This window comes from Gossypium hirsutum, chromosome A02 (genome assembly GCF_007990345.1).
Source record: "Gossypium hirsutum isolate 1008001.06 chromosome A02, Gossypium_hirsutum_v2.1, whole genome shotgun sequence".
NCBI lineage: Eukaryota > Viridiplantae > Streptophyta > Magnoliopsida > Malvales > Malvaceae > Gossypium > Gossypium hirsutum.
Window position 1 is genome coordinate 47,169,431 of NC_053425.1, and position 25,768 is coordinate 47,195,198.

Here is a 25,768-nt window from a genome sequence, read left to right on the forward strand (position 1 = left end):
ATATGAGTATGAAAATGGTTCAGATAAGCTTGGGTTTTGAAGAAGTTGAATACATTTCATTTTACGAGTCTAGAGACTAAATTGTAAAAATGTGAAACATTAGGGGCAAAAATATAATTTTTTCTATAATATGATTTTTGGGTCAAATTGAATAATGTGAGTATTAAATGAGTTAAATTTGTTATTATAGATCAAGAAAAATGAGGTTCGGACCTAGATCAGGGGAAAAACTAAATGTTTGACGATTATGTTTAATTCTACTATTTTTGTACCGAGGTAAGTTCGTTTATAAATAATGCAATGATATATTTATGTTTTAAATGCTTTAATATTGTATGAATTGTGTGATTGACTCTTTGGACATATTCGACAAAGTTTCAACAAGTGAGAAATCCCGGTTGAACCTTAGGAATAGATAGGATACGAGTGACATGTCACTAGGAACCCATGTGTATATGTGTTTATGTGATCCGGGTGTTGATCTTGTACGTCCTACCAGTGGCTGGGTATTTCGGCATATGTTATGGATACCTGACAGCCTGTGTAAGTAGCACTGTGTAGCTACGTCCTGACTAACAGCTTGTGTGAGCAAACCCGTGAGTAGCTCGAAAGCGAGCCTATATGTGTTATGAGTTATGAGGTAGCTTTGGCTACATATGTGGCACTTATGTGTAAGATTTTCCAAGTATCCAATAATATTCCAACTGTTCAACAAGAATGTCAAATATGTGAAAGGATGTGGTTATGTTACGAGTTGGTATAGGTATGTACATAAAGCTCATAAATAATAAACTCGATAGGTGATGAACTCTTGGTAAAGTTGTGATTGAGCAAGTTATGACTATGAGATTTTAATAACATTTATGTTATCCCACATTATATAAATTGCATGAATAAAGTGTGGTTAAAATGCTTATTATTTGCATATGAACTTACTAAGCTATATAGCTTACTCACCTTTCTTTCCCTTGTCTTATAGTGTCACCAAGCTAGCTCAGGTTCGGAGACCGTCGGAGATCCATTCACACTATCAACAATTATTTTGGTATTAATGAATTCAACATTTTGAGTTATGGCATGTATAGGGAACTTGGTCATTTTGTTATGTGTCATAATTGATTTGGCCAAATGTGTTGGCTAATATTGGTTAGAAGTTCATTTTGTATAAGGCCATTGGAAATGGGCTAATATTGGTTATAAGTATATTCATATAATGATTCCTTTCATGAATGATGTGTTGATGTCTTGGTTGTAGATGTTCGGTTGTATGTATATGCTTAGATTGGTGCTATGTTATGTTGCGTAGGTGTGTGCATTAAAGGGTGGCAAAATGGCTTGGTAAATAGCCTTATTTTTGTCCACACGGGTAGAAACACGAGCATGTGTCTAGGTCGTGTGTGACACACGGCCTGTCCCATGGACATGTGTTTAGGCCGTGTGTCTCCTGCACCTAAAATTTGAGAAATAGAATGCTCATAATTGAGCACACGGGCAGAGACACGGGCATGTGTCTCAGCCATGTGGATGGCATGGCCTCGAACACTGGCGTGTGCCCTGGCCGTGTGAAGTCTGCACATATTTTGTGAAAATTAATTTTCCACACGGCCTAGCACACGGTCGTGTGACTTGGCTGTGTGATCTTAATTTGTTCATGAGTTACAAGTCAGAGAGTTACATGGGGTCGGGGCACAGGCATGTATGACCACACGGTTTGCCCACACAAGCATGTCCCATATCCACACAGGCGTGTGACCCCTTTTTAGTGGAAAATTTTCTAAGTTTTGTAAAAATTTCTAAAGTTCTCGGTTTAGTCCCGGACCACTTTCAATGCATGTTTTGGGCCTCGTAAGCTCGTATTAAGGACTTTATGATAAAATGCAAATGGTTTTAATTTGGACGCAAATTTGTGACTCGGAAGTGTATGATGGTTTGTGTTATAAGTCCGGTAATGCCTCGTACCCTGTTCCGGCGTTGAATACAGGTAAGTGGTGTTACAATTCTTATTGAATAAATCACATTAATCCATTGAAATTCAACATTCAACCGAAACATGACAATTTGTCCATATTTCACAACTTATGACTATTTCATTATGTATATCATCTCATACATATCAACACAATCATACAATTCAATTCAAGCATATCAACATACATATTTAAGTTACACAAACTTACCTTGATAATGGTTCGTATTTGAATTTCAACTAATCCGAAACCTTTTCCTTTCCTCGATCTAGTTACGTAGTTGGTCCTTCCTAATCTATATGGGTAAATTTAACTATTAATCTGTCACATTTCATATACATTTGCATCCTATTACATCCTAGGCAAAATTATCATCTTGCCCCTATCTTTTTCAAAAATTTTAATCTCGTCCCTAGGCTCGGAAAATGAAATTCATGAAATTTAACCATCTTTTCAAGCCTAGCCAAAATTTATATACTACATTTACTGCTCATAAATTTCACAAATTTTGAAATTTTCCATGGGTTTACCACTTTTTCATTTTAGTCCATAAATCAAGTTTTCATCAAAAATTGCTTTGTAAAAGTTGTTTATCTATGAATAAATTTTCATTTTCTACCATAAATTTCTAATTTTCAGTATATTCATCCATGACCCAAATTTCACACCTTGATAACCTTTCAAATAAATCCCCTAAATAGAAAGATTAGACTATCTCGATTCCAAAAAGTATAGAAATTACTAAAAAGCGAAACTTGATTTCATACCTTTTTAAGCTTGAAAAGTTTTCTTCCTCTCTCCTAGGGTTTCCATAGAAAATTTGGGGAAGATGATATGAAAATAGATGATTTTTTTCTTTTTGATTAATTATCATCTATTAATTTTATTGATTTCCAATTTAGTCCCTACCCTTTTCTAATTTTTCCATGGATGAGTCATTAAAAAATCTACTAACTACTCTTCAATGGTCTAATTATCATATAAGGACCTTAAGTTTTGAATTCCATAGCTATAGGATACATATAGCTACTAGAACCCAACTTTTGCATTTTATGTAATTTAGTCATTTCCCTAATTAAACACACAATCGGTAAAATTTTCATATCACAATTTTCATGTAACCTTCCTATATGATTCCAATCATAAAATAAAAATAAAATAAATTTTTATTTTTGGCTCAGATTTGTGGTCCCGAAATCACTGTTTCGATCTCACCGAAAATGGGTTGTTACATAATGACACTTCACCACCTATTCCAAAAAGTCGTTCATTATTATCACGACTCCCTAGAAACGTAGTCCTTATGGTATATTTATGGCAAAATTTCAAATATTTTGAAATAACATTTCACCATAAAACAAGGTCACCATCCGAAGCAACCTACAAAAAAGAAAGTTAACAAATCAGAGCGTATAGAGGAATACCACTTTATAATCCTCCTTTTAACTCAAAAGGGGGGAATATTGTTATACCCCCATCTGTGTAAAAACATGTGGCAAGCTAGAAAGGTGCCCAAACAGTAAGCATGTCACTTGTGAGTTTTCCCTTTCGAGATGATCATCCGGAAAAATGCAAGCCATTCATTGTCCGAGTCTCGGAGTCTTCACGGGGAACATAAAGGTTTTAGTCACTAAATACCATATGAGCTCAACTGATCCATACAATAAAGCCAAAATAAATGACATGATTCATTCCATCACAAACATCCTCGTCACATCGAAGATGTCCACCCCACAAGTTCCATAATGATGGTTTAATGGCAAGTCCAACTTGTAAACATCACCTTACACGAAACCCTCATCTATAAATACCTCTTGGAATGTGGAAGAAGGGATCAACTCTCCAAGATACCAAGCCTACACTCTACTAACTCATCTTTAACCCTTAGCCTTCATACTCTCCCTATCTTCACTCTTTAAGCTTTCCACCTTGATTAAGTGAACCAACCTTCACAAAAATAACTGCATGTCACACGTGCACGTAAAAAAATAATCTTATAAATCAATCTTAAAGGTACAGTTTGACTGCAGGCGGACAATGTCAGTTGTAATATTTTTAGTGTCCGATGGAACACCAACGTATTCCAAGGGGTCGAACCCAAAGGAGTTGGTGATTAAGTAATTCCTAAATTATAAACATGCAATTAAAGAAGTCTAGCTAACTACTCACTAGTTACTATATTATGGCAGGCCATTCACAAGTTTAATTACTCTAATTAATTACCTAAAAACAACAAAGGACTAAATTGGAAATGAAACAAAATATGAAACTAGCGAGTTCAAACAAATATGATAACATACAGTGGTTGGTTGATTTCCATGAGGTTGGTTAACCTTTAACTTATGGATCTAAATCTCTATTACTCCTAAATTGGTTCAATTTTACCTTTCGGCCTCAACTTTACAAGTTTCGATAAATTAGTCTAGTTTATCTCTCGACCTCACCAAACTAGCTCAAGACTATCAAATTGATACCTGATAAGATCTCCTATCGGTCTCACTTATCTTAATTTTTCCTTAGGGTCGTCAATCATAAGTTTTGAAGTCTATTTAATTTAGTCTAATTTTTACGATTTGGTCCCTGAACCCAAAAATCAATTAACCCATAATTTCTATTAACTAATCCCTTAATATTTATCCACTCATACTTGTATTAAAACCCATTGTCAACAAGAAATGAAATGAAAACGAAAATTAATAAAAACCCAAGCTTTCTTGCAAAGGCTTGGAAAGCATAACAATGACAGTAAGAAAACTAAACAAGAAATTATTTTTAACAGAAGATTTCAAATAAAATGGATTAACATTAAACTAGGATTAAAATGTAACTACAAGAGAGTTTGAAGGTATAAAAAAGTAAATAACTCCTAGCTACAGTAATAACTAACTTAACTACTATCTATGAAACTAAGAAACACCAAAAAATGAGCAAGAAATTAAACTTTAAACTATGTGTAACACCCCCTAACCCTAAACGGTCATCGAAACAGGGTTACGAGACATTACTGAACAATCAAAAAATTTACGATTAATATTCAAATAATTATCAAACATATTATAATATAATCATAAATTCATATAAAACTTTTGCTAATTGAGTTTTTTTATTTTAAAAAAAAAACTCAATATAAATCCTTTATAAATATCTAACCTTCCCTGCAATTTCAAACCGGGACAAATCCAAAACCAATATTCCAACCAATGCAATTTCATGTTTAATCGTATTAAAACCATACCTATAACAATAATTTGATAATTTACTCTATGAACATTTATGCTACCATTAAAAATTAAATTAGAATTTCGTTCATCCATTCTAAATTTAGCACCAATTATACCATGCATATCATGTAAATTTTCATACCATTTCATTAGTTTAAACACCAAAATACCAAATATCATTCTTTCAACAAAAATTATATAGCATTATTGACCAAATTAACATCTATGTACATGTCACTTTTGCCAAAAGAAGAATACATCACCGAGTTTTGCGCTGGAGTCGAGATTGCCTGGATGTTGAACCGAGACTCTGAATATCTATTAACCTGTGCACGGAAACAACCGTATGCTGAGTATTTTATACTCAGTGGTATTACTATAATTCAAATTATAATATAATAACCAAGTAAATTAAATCATTTAACTTTAAAATTTACCAAACTAATTCATATATAACTTCCATTTCTTGATATTTACAATTCAATTTGGTTTTTCATTTGTTAACATCATATACTATCACATTGAGCCATTATTTATCTCATGAACATTTAGTTCATGCTTTCTATTCACATTTTCATATTCAATTCACATTTTCAAATCATATTCCACATTCACATTTCTTTTCAATGGCTCAACTGATTCATTTCGTTCAATTTAACTTTTCATTTAATTACCCCTATTAACAGACTCAGACTTTGGCAGATACACGGATCCAACCAAACACACCAAATTGGCACTAGTGCCTCATCGGATAGTTAAAAGCAATATTTGACATCCAGTGTCTCATCGGCCTAGCTGAAGTAAAGTTGGTACCCAGCACCTCATTGAATCTATCTGAAGTAAAATAGCGACACCCAGTGTCTCATCGACTCAAGGTCGAAGAATACCTGAACTCTTCCAATCCTATGGCATGCCAACTATATCCGACTTAGCCCGACTAGTTAATAGGGATTTTCAATTCATAATTCATATCACTTTCAATTTCAATTTCACTTTCACTTTCAATTTTGATCACAAATCATTCAAATTCAATTCAAAAATACTATTAATTCAATATCAACTTTCATTCATCTCAATATTAACACTTACCTCATATTCACTTATTAAATATAAATATCAAAATAAATATTAAATAATGAATAACTTGAATTATAGTAATACAACCCGGATTTCGCGATTACTCCTCAATAACTTTCTCCTTTCCTTTTTGTGCTAATGCCTCAGGTTTTTTGCTAGCTACGAAAATAATAATAATTTACACTATTAATTACAACACTAATTAATAATAATAACTGAATTTCTATCCAATTTATACCCTAATTCCTATTTAATCCTAATTAACTCATTTACTTTTCTAACTCAATTCATACTTTATTTCTATTCAATTTCCTTTCATATTCTATTTAACTATCTAATGTTCATAATAAAACCCTAATTTAAAACTTCTTTCAATTTAATCCCTACAACACAAAACTTATAGCCTAATTTACAATTTAATCCTTTAATCAATTCTAACTTAAAATTCATTCAATTAAATCCCTAATTCATTATTTTGTTCAACATGAACTATGTTCAAAAACCTAAAAACTTCCAAAACTCTAACTTAATTTCAATAAAACTTTGTTCTAAAGCTTCTAAAACATTAAAATTAAGAAAAAATGACTTCATTGACTTACCAATTAAAGCTTAAAGCTTTCAAACCCTAATTTTTCCTTTTTCTCTCTTTTCTTCTTTCTTTCCTTCCCCTGTTGGAATGCTTTCCGATTCTTTTTAGCTTTGTTTCTTTTGTTTTATGCTTTTGTTTCTTTTATTTCATTTACTTTATATTATAATTAATTTAATTAATAATTATAATAAATATCTATTTAATAACAAATATCTAGATTACAATTGTGACCATTCAATTTATTAATAATAAAAAAAATCTTATAATATAATTATTTAATTAATAATTATATTTTAACTTAATAATAATAAATAATAAATATCTATTTACTAATTAAATAAAAATATTATAAATGTACATACTTAAATTAATATACTTGTATTTTATCTTTACTATACACTTGGCAAAATCATAATTTATTATCAACCAAAAAAAATCTTATACTAATTATTTAATTATTAAATATCTTTTAATTTAATAATAATAGATAATAAATAATAAATATCTTATGATTAATTAATAAGAAGATTAAATCTATAAACTACAATTGTATACATATTTTAATTACACATGTATTATTTTATCACCATCCATTTGTCAAAATCATAACTTATTGGTCATATAAAAATCTTATAATATAATCATTTTAAATTAATTCAATACAATTTACAACTAAAATAATATATTTATAATATATAACTTAACAAAGTTTGTTTCAATGTTTGCCGCGTCATATACAAAATGTGGCTTAATTGTCCTTTATGATTTCTTTTAATTTATAATTCAACTTTTACACCTTATTCTATTTAATCCTTTTTCCTAATTATTCTTAATTAGACTAAATTCACCTAATTAAATCTTAGTTAAGCACACAACTAAACTCATAATTACTTTTAATAATATTTATGACTCGGTTTACTAAGACGGAGGCCCTATAGCTCACTTTTTCGGTACCCGTGAATTTTAGGTCATTACACTATGAAAAGAAAACTAAACCCTAAAAGATGAAAAGAACAATCTTGAAAAACCTAAAATGTGAAATGTGTGTTTTTTCTCAACCAATTTGGCCTATTTTAGCAGAGTTCACATATAAAAATATTGACTAAATTGCCCCTAATTGTCTAATTTTGGTTGGGGGACATGTTGGACAAGGACTACCCTTGTGGTCATTTTTTGTCTTCTCACGACAGTGGTATCGCGATACTACTATAGATGGTCTCAATTCTCTTCATTTCAAAATTTTCAAGGGTATCATGACTTTCATGCTTCGATATCATGATACCTCCCTTCTAGGTGATATTTTTGTTCACGTTTGGGCCACCGTCGACTTCCTACAATACTTAATCAACTGTTAGGGTCCTTATAGCGCATTTGGCCATTTTGGGTCTTAAAAATAGCATAAAACACACTATTTTACTTATTAAGGAAAATAATAAAAACTAAGTAAAAACACAAAAAAAACATATAAATTGCTCGAAAACAAGCTCTTTAAACATACTAGAAAGCCTAATTTGACATATCAAATTACAACATATCAAGCAACCACCACACTCTCCTCTATATCTCCTCATTATTATTGTATCTCTATGTCAACAATTCATAAATGTAAAAGAAGCTTTAATTATTTATGGATTTTGTTTTTCTTTTTTCAGTTTTTTATCTATGTTTTATTGTTGATGAAAATTAATCCTTTCAGATTTTATGATTCACCCTTCCAAAAATGACATTTCTATAGATTTATCACTGCACTCAATACTTAATAATTTTATGTATTTATATTTGACATAATGTTGATATATAAATATGTACAAACAATAAATTAGACAAAAACATTTTGTTAATTAAATTTAAAAAATAAATATAGATATTTAAACCTTTTAACATATGGCTATTTGATTTTTTTGTACGATAAAACAAGCAGCATATGTGAAGGTTAATCTCATTTGCGAAGCTGCATCTGCTCACATTTCCTCTATTATTAAGCTTTTATTGTTGTTGCACTATACAGATTGTAGGAGATAGAAAAGATTTTTAATGTCCTCAATCTGTGGTTAATGCTTCCAACTCCAATGCTCTTATTTTCCTTGCAACAAGTTAAAAAATTCTAAAGTCAAATAGAAGGAATAGATGAGTTTTGGAATTCAAGGAAAGCACTATCATGAGAACTTCTCTTATCGCTTGAAGTTTACAAGATGTTGAATCTCAATTGTTTAAACATTGACTTTTTTGCTTTAAAACAACGCCAACATGATAAATAATAGTGAAAGTGATTTTGAACCCATGTTGACCCTTACTCTAGGCAATAAAAGCCATCAAACAATTCTTACAGCTGATTTGTAGCCCTCTGTAATGTTCGGTGAGGTTTCTCCACTTTTGAAATTTTAGATTTCACAAAAGTATCAACCCATTAAGATGTCATGTTATTGGAAAATTGAATAGAAATGAGATGTTAGGTTATTGGAAAGTTGAATAGAAAAGATTTTGTTAATATATCTGATCAATGATGGATTTAGTTACGATATATGTAATGAAAGTCATATTGGTTCTATGTTAACATGATTAATGGACAAGATTGTTCAAAATACCTTTTGGATATGATTGTAAAGTTTTTGAGCTCATAATATTACATAATGACATGTAATTATAAGGTTATAATTATATATGCGACCCAAGTGGGAGATGGTTAGACAATATAGACATCACATATATAATAAGAATAATTACATGTTATTATTTACTATCATAAAAGGTTGGTCCAAATTAAAAGTAATCTAATTTGACTGAAGTTTATTGGGTTTAATTTATTAAATAATGTATGGGTCAAATATGTGTAGATAGTCTAATAACTAATTTCTAATTGACGATGAGTTGATTAAAAATGAAGGTTAATGTGCAAAGGTTATATATGAAGGTTATGGTCTCCAAGTTATACATCGGTAACTTTTTTTATGTCTATTCTTCAGAAAAGATACAGTCACCTTCTCTAAAATGCTTGTGTGTTAATTTAGAATATAAAAAACTGCAGAAAATGAAGATTTCAAGATACCGATGGATTTAAGTACGTTTCCATATCTAGTTTTGTTCATGATGACCTAACATGATAGATCTTGGCTTACAATTCTAAGTTTATATAAGAGTTTTACAGTTCTAAAAGGGATATGGATAAAAGGTGGGGGAAACCAAGATGAAAGATTTAGAATCTAACCCTTAAGAAGAAGATTAACCACCAATCAAGGATCGAAAATACTTAGGGTATGTTTGGTTGGGTGAAAAAGTAGAGGGACGGGGAGAGGAAGTGTAACACCCCGAGCCTGAGACCGTCGTCGGAGTCGAACACGAGGTGTTAACAGACTTCAAACCACTTAAAAAAAAATTTTCCAGACAAGCTGCCAATCTGCGTACTAGTCGCTTTAAAATTCATATCTTGAGTTCTGAAACTCAAAATCCAGTTCCGTAAATTTTCCCTGAAACTATACTCATATTCCCATCTACATATTTTTTGTAAAATTTCTGGTTGGGCCAATTAGTACAGTTTATTAGTCAAAGTCTCCCATGTTACAGGGGTCGACTACACTGACCTTTGCGCATTACGACTTGGATATCTCCCTGCACAGAGCTTCAATACTGATGCCGTTTGTTTCTCTAGAAACTAGACTCAGAGAGGAATCTATACATATATGGCATGACTCCTAATTATCTCTGGTTAATTTATAAGGAATTTCCAAAGTCGGAACAGGAAATCCAGAAATCGCTCTGGCCCTGCTTCACAAGAGTTTACTTATCTCCTAACATACAGCTCACATGGTCGTTTCGTTTCTTCATTATGAAAGTAGACTCATCGAGCTTCGATTACATAATTTATTCATTAATTAATTCCATTCCTACTGTTTTTAGTGATTTTTCAATCTCACGTCACTGCTGCTGCCAGCATCTGTTACTAAAACAACTATGCCTATTTTGTGATTTCTCCTTGATCTAACCAGTAATTCATCATACATATCCCCAATTTATAATCATGTCTAGCCATGCCAAAGGCTAATCATTATCAAACATCTCCCTACTACACTATTGCCATATCATGAATTTTAACACCAAAATAATCAACCATGACATATGGCATAATAACCGAGTAGGCCTCAACCGATACTCAACCAAAACCGAATTACCAAGACTTGTGTCCAAACATCATAGAACCAAATCCAACCGAACATTTATGCCATTTTCGCATGGCTAAAATTTTACATACCAAATTTCAACAAAACATAATAGCCTATACATGCCAAAATGTTCTCCTAGACCGACTAAAAGAAGATACCAAAAGTTGCTAGCCGGTGTGATGGCTTCGATGACGGTCCCAAGCACGCAAAATGACGAGTCCAAGAAACCTAAAGTAGGCGACAAGCAAACACTGAGTGAGTATATAACTCAGTAAGTCATAAGCAATGCACTACCATACATTAATAACATTATCACAAGAGGAAACAAAATGGAACGAGGTTAGTTACTCCATCCACACCGAACCATACCATAGTTCCTCAGGCCTATCGGTTCAATCTCATACCAAGTCATGCATTCACATTCCATATACTAATCAATAGGATATTTGAGGCATTTTCATACATCATTTTATTTTCGTTACCATCATACAACTAAACGACCTTTCACCTATTCCACGATAAATCTTATGTACGTGACTTCAATTATAATTGTCACATAGGTTCAAACTTACCAAGCTCAACTTCAAATATAAACATAGCGCCTAGTAGTCACGAACTCAAGGTACTTACCCGATCCGCTGTCCGTGATCAACTCAATAATGTCGCACACTTAGTGCCCATAGTGATTCAAAAATATATATATTAAGTCCGCACACTCAGTGCTATATAATCAACTCGCACACTTAGTGCTATATAATCAAACTCGCACACTTAGTGCTGAACAATTTAAACCCGCACACTTAGTGCCAATCTCATGATCATAAATGTTTATACCCGCACACTTAGTGCCGAGATCAACAACTCAATACCTCTCACCTCTTTTCTTTTCATTCAACACTTTCATCACCACATGCATACATGTATATAAATTTATCATTCCATTCGGCATAATTACATAGACATTATGTCTATTTAGATCAATACAAAATATATGCTTGATGACTTACTTTATGTTGGGTAAGACGGTTCCAACTCGGCTACTCGATGATCTTTTCTTTGCCTTTGCTTGATTCTCCTTGTGCTTAATCAATAAATCAATTAGTTTAACCATCTTGCTAAACATTCATACTTCAATTACACATGCATATGTATGTTTGTATATTCGGCAATGACAATGGTAATTTAGCAAACCTTAATTTAACTTATAATTGTTCATAACACATTTAAAGCATCCACTCCATTCCATCATTTTAAAGCACATACATTACTCAATATTATCCAAGTTCACATTCGGCATTTTCACAAATACACATGCCGATTTCATTCACTCATCTCTAATGTTAATTAAGAAATGCCGAATGTCACCAACTAAATGGCATACACACACTCACATGCATAAAAGTCATCCACACCTCCGATAGCTCATTCGGCATTCACAAAATCATACCATTAGAATTCATGTACAATACCGAACCTTTAGACATTCAAACATCTACCCTATTCTTTTCAAATCATCTAAACGGCAACACTCACATTCTAGCATTTAAATACAAAACATTTATTCAAGTAACTAAGCAAGTCCAAGTTCGGCTATTACACATATAAATACTATCAAATTAAATTTTTAACTAGATCAAACATCTCTCATCAACATTTATTCATTAAAACATAAAGAAAATAATCAAATCTCTTCATTAACCACCATGGCCGAATGCTCCATTCACCACCCAAATCCAAATTTTTAACATGGGCAAAGTAAGGAACTTAGTAACTAACTTAAAATAAGCTAAAATTTCAAAATCTAACATGAATTACTAACCTTGTTTTAAGCTTAAGATGGCCGAATGCTATATCCATTTTCTTCTTTAAAGTTCGGCTACTAAGGGAGAAGATGAAACCAACATTTTGTCTTTCTTTTGTTTTTCTATTATCCTTTCTTTTTCTTTTCTTTAGCTCACGGCCATGGGGGGGGACAACCACACATTTTTTTGTTTTTATTTCTTTATTACCCATACTCCCTATTTTATTTTTTTCTAACATACCTCACTAAGCCAACATGTTCCCAACATGTTTCCACTCATAGCATGGCCGGCCACTAGCTCAAATTTTGGGTAATTTGACATGCAAACCCATCATTTTCATAACATGCATTAATAGGCCACTTCACATTTGCCTAGCACATTTCTAAATTTTCTCACATAAGTCCTATTTAATAAAATTCACTTACAATTAACAAAATTCAAACATGAAATTTTCACACATGCATATATACATATAATAAACATAAAATATGATGGCTAATTATTAGTATGACTCGGTTTTGTGGTCCCAAAACCACTCCCCGACTAGGGTCAATTTTGGGCTGTCACAACTCTCCCCCACTCAAGAAATTTTCGTCCCCGAAAATCTTACCGGTAAATAGGTTTGGGTATCGTTCTTTCATCGAGCTCTCGGTTTCCCAAGTAGCTTCCTCGATCCCGTGTTTGAGCCATAACACCTTTACTAACGGAACCCTTTTGTTTCGCAACTCCTTCACTTCACGAGCTAGGATACGCATCGGCTCTTCTTCATAACTCATATCGGCTTGAATTTCAACCTCCGACGGACTAATTATGTGCGAAGGATCAGATCTATAGCGTCGAAGCATCGAAACATGAAAGACGTCGTGAATCTTTTCAAGTTCAGGGGGTAAAATCAATCGATACGCAACTGGACCGACTCGTTCGGATATTTCGTATGGCCCAATGAATCTCGGACTCAACTTGCCCTTTCGTCCAAATCTGAGTACTTTTTTCCAAGGCGAAACTTTAAGAAATACTTTATCTCCCACCTGATATTCAATGTCTTTTCGTTTCAAATCCGCATACGATTTCTGACGATCTGTGGCTGCCTTTAGACTTTCACGGATTACCCTTACTTTCTGTTCGGCATCTTTAATCAAATCGACTCCGAAAATTTTACTTTCACCGAGCTCAGTCCAAAACAATGGTGTACGGCATTTACGACCGTACAAAGCCTCGTAAGGTGCCATCTTAATACTTGATTGAAAACTATTGTTGTAAGTGAAATCAATCAAAGGTAAATATCGTTCCCATGAACCACTAAACTCAAGGATGCAGCATCTCAGCATATCCTCGAGTATCTGAATTATCCGCTCGGATTGACCATCGGTTTGGGGATGAAAAGCGGTGCTAAAATGCAGCTTGGTACCCAAGGCTTCTTGCAATTTCTTCCAAAATCGTGAGGTGAATCTCGGATCTCTATCCGACACGATAGAAATAGGTACCCCGTGTAATCTCACAATCTGAGAAACATACAATTCGGCTAATTTATCCAATGAAAAATCCGTACGCACGGGGATAAAGTGAGCCGACTTAGTCAGTCTATCAACAACAACCCAAATCATATCCTTCTTACTTGCTGACAATGGCAGTCGGACACAAAGTCCATTGTGACTCGATCCCATTTCCACTCGGGTATCATGATCGGCTGAAGTAATCCTGAAGGCACTTGATGTTCTGCTTTCACTTGTTGACATATTAAACATCTCGAAACAAAGTCGGAGATGTCCCGTTTCATACCATGCCACCAAAACCGATGTTTCAAATCATTGTACATTTTCGTACTCCCCGGGTGAATTGACATTCGGCTACAATGGGCTTCGTTCAGAATCATCGAAATGAGTTCCGAATTCCTTGGAACACACAAACGACTTCTGAATCTCAAACAATCGTCATCATCAATTTGAAATTCGGATTCCATATTCGGAACACATTCAGCCCGTTTTGCAACCAATTCATCGTCGACTTTCTGAGCTTCACGAATTTGATGAATCAATAATGGTTTGGCCTTTAATTCAGCTACTAACATATTGTCGGGTAGAATAAACAAGTGCACATTCATCGCTCGTAAAGCAAACAGCGATTTTCGGCTTAAGGCGTCCGCAACCACATTAGCCTTTCTCGGGTGGTAATCAATGACAAGCTCGTAATCTTTCAACAACTCAAGCCAACGTCTTTGTCGCAGATTTAAGTCTCTTTGAGTCATCAAATATTTGAGACTTTTGTGATCCGAAAATACATGGCACTTTTCGCCAAACAAGTAATGTCGCCATATTTTCAAAGCTAATACGATGGCGGCTAGTTCGAGATCATGGGTTGGATAATTTCTCTCGTGTGGCTTCAATTGTCTCGACGCATAGGCCACAACTCGGCCTTCTTGCATCAATACGCAACCCAACCCGAGTAGGGATGCGTCACTATAAATGACAAACTCTTTGCCTGATTCGGGTTGCACTAAAATTGGAGCTTCAGTCAAATGAGTTTTCAATTGATCGAAGCTTTTCTGACATTTCTCTGTCCATTCGAACTTAGCATCCTTTTGAAGTAGCTTTGTCATTGGTGTGGCTATCATCGAGAAACCTTTTACAAATCGTCGGTAATAACCTGCGAGCCCCAGGAAGCTCCGAACTTCGGTAACATTTCTTGGAGGCTTCCAGTTAAGTATGGCTGAAATTTTGCTCAGGTCAACTCGAATACCCGTTGCGGATACCACATGACCCAAGAAGCTAACCTCTCTCAACCAGAACTCACACTTACTGAACTTCGCATATAACTGCTTATCCCGCAAAATTTGCATCACTAATCTCAAGTGTTCAGCATGTTCGGTCTCATCTCTTGAATAGACCAAGATGTCATCAATGAACACAACTACGAACCGATCCAAATATGGTCTGAAGATCCGATTCATCAAATCCATAAATACCGCAGGGGCATTAGTGAGCCCGAACGGCATCACTAAGAACTCGTAGTGACCGTACCTCGTTCTGAAAGCAGTTTTGGGTACGTCCGAATCTCGAATCCGCAACTGATAATAACCCGATCTCAAATCTATCTTTGAAAACACTGATGCTCCCTTTAATTGATCAAACAAATCATCAATACGCGGTAACGGATATTTATTCTTTATCGTCACTTTATTCAGTTGACGATAGTCAATGCACAACCTCATGGTTCCGTCCTTCTTTTTCACGAACAATACTGGTGCACCCCAAGGTGAGAAACTTGGTCGAGCGAAACCTCTATCCGTCAACTCTTGCAATTGAGCTTTCAATTCTTTTAACTCGGTTAGTGCCATACGATACGGAGCTATCGAAATTGGCGTAGTTCCAGGTACAAGCTCAATACCAAACTCTATCTCCCGAATAGGTGGCAAACCCGGTAACTCTTCAGGAAAAACATCCGGGTATTCACAAACCACCGGCACAGATTCGGGTTTCTTTTCTAACTCTTTGTCATCAAGTACATACGCAAGGTATGCTTCGCACCCTTTTCTTACATATTTCTGGGCCAACATTGCTGATATTACAGCTGGCAACCCCCTTAAGTCCGTAGACTCAACTCGGATTATCTCGTTATTTGCGCACCTCAAATCAATAGTCTTGCTTTTGCAATTCACAACCGCATCATGCGCGGTCAACCAATCCAAACCAAGAATAACATCAAATTCGTCAAACGGCAAAAGCATCAAGTCCGCCGGAAAACAGAAACCTCGAATTACTAGGGGACATTTCTTACACACTTTGTCGACAAGCACGTAACGACCCAAGGGATTTGACACCCGAATTACGAACTCAGTAGACTCAACAGGTAGAGTCTTACTGGATGCTAAGGTTTCACATACATATGAATGAGTAGAGCCAGGGTCAATCAATGCAATCACATTAGTATCAAAGAGAGTGAAGGTACTAGTGATGACGTCAGGGGAGGATGCCTCCTCTCGTGCGCGAATGGCATATGCTCTAGCAGGAGTACGGTTCTCGGCTCGAACAGCCGTATCAGAGGCCCCTCTCTGACTACCACCCTACCTCCTAAAATTCTCGGTGGTCTACCTCTAGTTGTCACTCCACTAGGTCTTGCACCTTGAATTTTATTCTTCTCATCCAGCTCCGTGCAATCTCTAATGAAGTGGTCCTTTGAACCGCATCCGTAACAGGCCCTGTTAATAGACTTACCCCAACATTCACCTATGTGTCGTCTTCCACATTGGGGATATTCAGGTTTCTCTAGACGATTATTGCCCACACTAGCTACCGAAGTAGCTCGGGAGTCCGTCGATGGTCGTGCTCTGATGGAAATTCCCGCAGTCATCCTCGACTTATTAGTGTCCTCCCTGAACTTCTTTACAGCTGAGAACGGAGCTTTACCCGTCGATCTTTTACGATAGTCTCTAGCTTCAAATTCAGCCTTCTTCTTCCCCTTTCCAAGTTATTCCGCCTTGCAGGCTCGTTCGACTAGTGTCACGAATTCTTTTATCTCCAAAATACCCACTAATAGCTTTAAATCTTCATTCAATCCTTCTTCGAATCTTTTGCACATAGCAACCTCATCAGCTACACACTCCCGGGCATACCTACTGAGTCTTACGAATTCATGTTCGTATTCAGATACTGTCATACGGCCTTGCTTGAGTTCCAAGAATTCCTTACGCTTTTGATCGATGAACCGTTGACTAATATATTTCTTTCGAAATTCCGCTTGGAAGAAATCCCAAGTAACTCGTTCGTTTGGGACTATGGAAATCAAGGTCCTCCACCAATAGTAGGATGAGTCTCGCAACAAAGATATAGCACACTTTAGATATTCATCGGGTGTGCATGACAGTTCATCGAACACCCGAATGGTGTTATCAAGCCAGAACTCGGCCCTTTCGGCATCATCAGTAACTATGGCCTTGAACTCCTCAGCCCCGCGCTTCCTAATCAAGTCTACAAGTGGTTTACTCAGCCTCACAAGATCAGTAACTGATGGCATTACGGGCTCTTGGGGTGGATTATTCAAATTCGGGAATTGTTGGACAGCCGGATTGGTTCAGGCATATTGCGCGACCCACTCATTCATCATGGTAAAGAAGGCTTGTTTAGCCCCCTCACCTTGATTATTCGCAGATGACTGAGGTTCAACAGGCGGCGTCCCTTGTGCAGGAGCAGCCGCTACGCTTTCAACGTCATCCGCCAAGGTTCTCTCTACACCGGGATCCATTTACTAATCAAAACAAAAAAAAATTTTAACCGTCAGAAGTCATCACACATTTAAACATTAACATATTTGGCATGTATAGCTAGACTCATACGTGCTATGGTAGTCCTAGAACCGACTAAACCATAGCTCTGATACCAATCAAATGTAACACCCCGAGCCCGAGACCGTCGTCGGAGTCGAACACGAGGTGTTAATAGACTTCAAACCACTTAAAAAAAAAATTTCCAGACAAGCTGCCAATCTGCGTACTAGTCGCTTTAAAATTCATATCTTGAGTTCTGAAACTCGAAATCCAGTTCTGTAAATTTTCCCTGAAACTAGACTCATATGCCCATCTACATATTTTTTTGTAAAATTTTTGGTCAGGCCAATTAGTACAGTTTATTAGTCAAAGTCTCCCATGTTACAGGGGTCGACTACACTGACCTTTGCGCATTACGACTTGGATATCTCCCTGCACAGAGCTTCAATACTGATGCCATTTGTTTCTCTAGAAACTAGACTCAGAGAGGAATCTATACATATATGGCATGACTCCTAATTATCTCTGGTTAATTTATAAGGAATTTCCAAAGTCGGAACAGGAAATCCAGAAATCGCTCTGGCCCTGCTTCACAAGAGTTTACTTATCTCCTAACATACAGCTCACATGGTCGTTTCGTTTCTTCTATATGAAAGTAGACTCATCGAGCTTCGATTACATAATTTATTCATTAATTAATTCCATTCCTACTGTTTTTAGTGATTTTTCAATCTCACATCACTGCTGCTGCCAGCATCTGTTACTAAAACAACTATGCCTATTTCGTGATTTCTCCTTGATCTAACCAGTAATTCATCATACATATCCCCAATTTATAATCATGTCTAGCCATGCCAAAGGCTAATCATTATCAAACATCTCCCTACTACACTATTGCCATATCATGAATTTTAACACCAAAATAATCAACCATGACATATGGCATAATAACCGAGTAGGCCTCAACCGATACTCAACCAAAACCGAATTACCAAGACTTGTGTCCAAACATCATAGAACCAAATCCAACCGAACATTTATGCCATTTTCGCATGGCTAAAATTTTACATACCAAATTTCAACAAAACATAATAGCCTATACATGCCAAAATGTTCTCCTAGACCGACTAAAAGAAGATACCAAAAGTTGCTAGCCGGTGTGATGGCTTCGATGACGGTCCCAAGCACGCAAAATGACGAGTCCAAGAAACCTAAAGTAGGCGACAAGCAAACACTGAGTGAGTATATAACTCAGTAAGTCATAAGCAATGCACTACCATACATTAATAACATTATCACAAGAGGAAACAAAATGGAACGAGGTTAGTTACTCCATCCACACCGAACCATACCATAGTTCCTCAGGCCTATCGGTTCAATCTCATACCAAGTCATGCATTCACATTCCATATACTAATCAATAGGATATTTGAGGCATTTTCATACATCATTTTATTTTCGTTACCATCATACAACTAAACGACCTTTCACCTATTCCACGATAAATCTTATGTACGTGACTTCAATTATAATTGTCACATAGGTTCAAACTTACCAAGCTCAACTTCAAATATAAACATAGCGCCTAGTAGTCACGAACTCAAGGTACTTACCCGATCCGCTGTCCGTGATCAACTCAATAATGTCGCACACTTAGTGCCCATAGTGATTCAAAAATATATATATTAAGTCCGCACACTCAGTGCTATATAATCAACTCGCACACTTAGTGCTATATAATCAAACTCGCACACTTAGTGCTGAACAATTTAAACCCGCACACTTAGTGCCAATCTCATGATCATAAATGTTTATACCCGCACACTTAGTGCCGAGATCAACAACTCAATACCTCTCACCTCTTTTCTTTTCATTCAACACTTTCATCACCACATGCATACATGTATATAAATTTATCATTCCATTCGGCATAATTACATAGACATTATGTCTATTTAGATCAATACAAAATATATGCTTGATGACTTACTTTATGTTGGGTAAGACGGTTCCAACTCGGCTACTCGATGATCTTTTCTTTGCCTTTGCTTGATTCTCCTTGTGCTTAATCAATAAATCAATTAGTTTAACCATCTTGCTAAACATTCATACTTCAATTACACATGCATATGTATGTTTGTATATTCGGCAATGACAATGGTAATTTAGCAAACCTTAATTTAACTTATAATTGTTCATAACACATTTAAAGCATCCACTCCATTCCATCATTTTAAAGCACATACATTACTCAATATTATCCAAGTTCACATTCGGCATTTTCACAAATACACATGCCGATTTCATTCACTCATCTCTAATGTTAATTAAGAAATGCCGAATGTCACCAACTAAATGGCATACACACACTCACATGCATAAAAGTCATCCACACCTCCGATAGCTCATTCGGCATTCACAAAATCATACCATTAGAATTCATGTACAATACCGAACCTTTAGACATTCAAACATCTACCCTATTCTTTTCAAATCATCTAAACGGCAACACTCACATTCTAGCATTTAAATACAAAACATTTATTCAAGTAACTAAGCAAGTCCAAGTTCGGCTATTACACATATAAATACTATCAAATTAAATTTTTAACTAGATCAAACATCTCTCATCAACATTTATTCATTAAAACATAAAGAAAATAATCAAATCTCTTCATTAACCACCATGGCCGAATGCTCCATTCACCACCCAAATCCAAATTTTTAACATGGGCAAAGTAAGGAACTTAGTAACTAACTTAAAATAAGCTAAAATTTCAAAATCTAACATGAATTACTAACCTTGTTTTAAGCTTAAGATGGCCGAATGCTATATCCATTTTCTTCTTTAAAGTTCGGCTACTAAGGGAGAAGATGAAACCAACATTTTGTCTTTCTTTTGTTTTTCTATTATCCTTTCTTTTTCTTTTCTTTAGCTCACGGCCATGGGGGGGGACAACCACACATTTTTTTGTTTTTATTTCTTTATTACCCATACTCCCTATTTTATTTTTTTCTAACATACCTCACTAAGCCAACATGTTCCCAACATGTTTCCACTCATAGCATGGCCGGCCACTAGCTCAAATTTTGGGTAATTTGACATGCAAACCCATCATTTTCATAACATGCATTAATAGGCCACTTCACATTTGCCTAGCACATTTCTAAATTTTCTCACATAAGTCCTATTTAATAAAATTCACTTACAATTAACAAAATTCAAACATGAAATTTTCACACATGCATATATACATATAATAAACATCAAATATGATGGCTAATTATTAGTATGACTCGGTTTTGTGGTCCCGAAACCACTCCCCGACTAGGGTCAATTTTGGGCTGTCACAGGAAGTGGAAAAGTGAAAAGAAAATAAATTTTAAATGTGCTTGGTTAGAAAAAAAAGTGAGAAGAAATAAAATAAGAGAGATGATCATTTTCCATCATAATATATAAAAATCAATCATTCCAAATTGCAATGATGAAATGAGAGAAAATAAAACAGTTGTGTATGTTAGTTCAAAGTTATGCATTTTTCAAATGTTTTATTATATTTACTTTAATTTTTCAACTATACCAAGCAATAGATGGAAAGAAATGGAAAGAAAAAGTAATTTTTTTATTTTCCATTTTTTCTACCAAACACACCTATGGAAAGAAAAATTACATTTTCATCCTTCTAATTTTCTACCCTTTCGATTTTTTATCCTTCCAATTTTCTTTTCACTTTACCAATCAAAACTTTAGAGAGGAAGCTTCTTAAATTTAGAGAATAAAAACACTCATTTTGAGTGATGGTTTGAGTTTTTTTTTAAGTTGAAGTTATTTGCTGAATTCGAGAAAAAACAAATTTGAAGTTGAAATATATATTTGGGGGATAAAAATTAGGAAAGGTACTAAAGGACTAATTTACCTAAAAAGGCTCATTTCCAAGTATATTTACGGAAATGGGCCAATTGTAGAATTATTTACTAGAAGGGGTCGGTTTGGGCAAAATGCTCCACGTGGATGCGTTTTAGGGGGAAAATGCCAACAAATTGCGCCCTTGGGGGAGCTTTTTCCACGTCAGCCAAAAACGCACTAACGAGGATGCGCTTTGCTGACGTGGCAAAAAGGCTCCCCAAAGGCACGTTTTGCTCCGTGTTTTTTAAACCCAACGGCTATTTTTTTTACCGTTGCGGGGGGTCCAACAGTAAAAAAAAAGTATAAAACCCCCTCATATTATTTCACGCATTATTTCTTCACATTTTAGCAAAAAAAAACTCTAAAATTTCTCCCTAAAGCTCTCAAATTTCTCATTAAATTTCTCAAAGCTCTTTTTAATTAGTTATTTACTTTAATTTTTTTTTAAATTAGTATTAGTTTTTACATAATTTCAAAAATATTTGATCGTGTTAGCAATGGCCGGGGAATTAATTGTTCTATATGCTACGATCTTTTGGATGCGATTCCGGATAATATTTATGGAGGTCAGATCGAGATGGGCTGGTTACGAGACACATTTTTAGAGTCGGGGAATGATTCGACTGAAGTAGAAAGAATACAATATGTTCGAGCATACATCCTTGATATGATTGGAGGTTATCTGATGTCAAACTTGTCACAAAACCTCGTACATCTAAGGTGGCTGCTAAAACTCGTTGATTTTAGAGCAGCTGGGGAACTTACTTGGGGGTCTATCGTGTTGGCAACATTGTACCGGGAGATTTACAGGACGACACCACCAAATAAAGCCAAAATTAGAGGTTTCCTATCATTACTACAATAATGGGCTCGATTTCACTTTTCATTTTTATATCCTCGAGTGAACCACCCATATACATTCTCATTCATAGCGAGGTAAAATTTTTATTTGATTTTACAATTATTCCATAGATTTAAAATAAAATTGTATGCTGAAAATTTATTTAATTAGGTGGAACCATCCGACGAGTTATGTTGGAATACCTACCGCTCTTGAAGATATACGGCTTCTACTAGACCAACGGTCGGAAGCGCAAGTAAGTATTAAATAATATATATATACATAAAATAGTCGTTTCATATTTAGTATTTAGTATTTAGTATTTAGTATTTAGTGTTTAGTATTATGTATTATGTATATAACTAATATTTTTATCTCGTTCATATAGTTTCAATAGACACCATTCGAGGATCCGACAATACGGGCAGTAATTCGGGAAGAAGTCTTTCAAAATCCAAACATTTGACATGTTAAGGTCTCATTGGTCAACAATGCTATTGTCGAGATGTACCAGACGGATAGAGTGTTGCGGCAATTTGGATTTCGACAACCGATTCCTAAATCGACTTACGGCAAACGAATATGAATTGGCCGGTACTCTGGCCCAAATATATCAAAATTTGGAAAAATCGATATGATCATATACCTGATCGCGAATAGATCATCGTCCCAGAGTTAGCGTGTACGCCAGATTACATGCCATGGTTTAGGATCTATGGCAAGCCATATTTGCTGTTGGAAGAGTACAGGCATTGACAAATCCGTGTCGAAAAGGAATGACAGGGCCGTTTAAATTTAATAAAAAGGGATGACGGCACAAACCTATTAACAGCGCCCACACAATCACCGGGCCCATTAATAGTGCCCACACAATTACCGGACCCAACGCCTCAACCGACAACACCCACAACAAACCCCTTTAGATTATGCCAAGTGCGTATCCTAGCTCTTATATGTATCCTAACCCTTATATGTTTCCTTTTCCCAATCCTATGCCAGGTTAGAATGCATAGCCCAGTGCATCTCCTTTCCCGATGACTCTGACTCAACCTATGATATATAGGCCATCATCGCTGGAGAGATCGCACGAGGCACCGTCGGTGAGCTTATCTCATTACCATTCCCCATCGCCTAATGGGATTCAAACACTTCTGCCGTGGGTAATGCAAACACCTCCACATTCTTTATTCTCCTAAGGTGGGTTATCCTCCCAACACTCATAACCGGAGCAACCACAACCCCAGCCAAAGCAACCAAAAATCCCACCGGATCAATCACCAACCCCTGCCGGAGCAACCAATGAGGAATCTAGCACGTAATCGTTGACCACCCCCATGTGGCACTGATTCCGATCGGCATATACATTTTTTTAATATATTTGTACAAATTATTTCTATATTGTTTCATTTAATAAAATAAATGTTGTTTTTAATATTTTAATAGTAAATTAATTTTATAATTTTAATAAAATAGAAGTTCTTTTGAATAAGGCGAAATAGAAATAATGCAACAGAGTTTCATTATAACAATTATCAACGATTTCGGTTTAGACATGATCGAATTGTATAACCTGGGTTCCTACACCATCCACACAACATCTGTTGGTTCGTTCTTTCCCGAATATCCATATTATTACGTATTCTACTCGAGCAATGTCGATCTTTTGGTTTGCGACGTAATTTTCTATTCGATAACAACTTAAATAGAACAAGCGATACAGACGACTACTTACGTTCATTTAGGACCGGTGGGAATATGTGTCTCCACACATTGTACATGTATTCTATTATGTACACTTGTTCGACATATCTCATGGGATCCAAACGGAGATTCTGACAAGATAACGAAGTGCGTCAAACATCCTACAATCGCAAGTTCTATTTATCAAGTGTACACGATATTGCCCGCTAGTATACATTGGCTCGGTCTGTCAAACTCCATCACACGAAACTATAGGTTGTTGCAACACACAGTATGCATCGTGTTGGCCCACACCTTCGCCTTGTTAATTTCTTGCAAAACCTTTCAGAACCATACATGGCCTCCCTGTATTTGGCATTTATAACCCACTACTCGCTTTGGAAATAATGCTGCCAAACGAAAATATGTCTCTCGCACAACGAGGTTACCGACAAATAACACATTCCTTTTAGAACAGAATTTACGCATTCAGCTAGGTTTGTGGTCATATGACCATATCGTAGGTCGTCGTCGTATGCTTGTGTCCACTGTTCGAAAGGTATGTTCAAAGGTAGTCTGCGCCTTCATTGTTAACTGAAAGTAAAATCCCCAACATCTCATGAAAACGATCCTTATTGATCTCGTACCCTGCCAATATAAGTTGATAGCGAAAATTACATACCAATATTCCATTCAGAATAAATTAAATATTACAAACGAAAGTATATTAACAGAGATTAAATACCCATGTTGGTCACTTGCCATCGTTCAGTAGTAAACCGATATTGCCCGTAGTAGTTGGACGCAACGTGCCTTAGACAATACCGATGGTGTGTGTGATCTCATAGGCTTCCCTATCGCTCAATTGCGGTTAGTATTCTAGTGCCCCGATCTGATATAATACAGATATCAGATTGGGGGCATACATGCCTCCTTAACCTAAAAAGAAAGAAATCCTAATCATCACCTGACTCCCCCAGTGTTATTGCAAACGCAATTGGAAGGATTTTACCATCGCCATCCTATGTCACAGCTAGCAATAGTCGATGGGTATATCTAGCATAAAAAAAGGTACCATCGATTTGTACCAATAGCTTGTAGTATACAAATGTGTCCCGAAATTACTTAAAGCTCTAGAACAGACGCTTAAACACTTGGCATACACGGAGCAATCGGTCGTTGTAGTATGTAGGGACCGTTTCAAGGTCTATTATGTAACCTGGGGCGTACCTCTCCAGCACCTAACACCATTGTCAAACCTCATTAT